Raw genomic sequence first — 395 nt, 5'->3', positions numbered from 1 at the left:
ATCCAACCAGCAATGCAGTTTTTTTAAGAACTTAGAACTGGAGTTTACCACTGTGAATAAATTGCATACTTCTGAGGCTCTCCTCCAAATGCCACGTCCATGTGACCCAAACCCCCAAACCAAATGCAGAACCACTAAGTCTGTTCTGATTCACAGTGACCCCACAGGACGGAGCAGAACTGCCCCCCCACCCCCACCCCGCCATGGGTTTCCTAGGCTGTGAATCTTTACAAAAGCAATCTGCCTCATCAGCGCATTTGATGGGCTCTAATCACCAACCTATGGTTAGCAATTAAGCACCTTAACCACTGCATCACCAGGGCTCTGTAAACTCCACAGAGAAAATGTTAAACAGCCCTACCTATCTTCTCACCATACCGTTATCAGCACACACT

This window comes from Echinops telfairi, unplaced genomic scaffold (assembly GCF_000313985.2).
Source record: "Echinops telfairi isolate 266 unplaced genomic scaffold, ASM31398v2 ScPeMD7_5;HRSCAF=22, whole genome shotgun sequence".
NCBI classification, from domain to species: domain Eukaryota; kingdom Metazoa; phylum Chordata; class Mammalia; order Afrosoricida; family Tenrecidae; genus Echinops; species Echinops telfairi.
Note: the sequence above shows the minus strand (reverse complement) of the source record.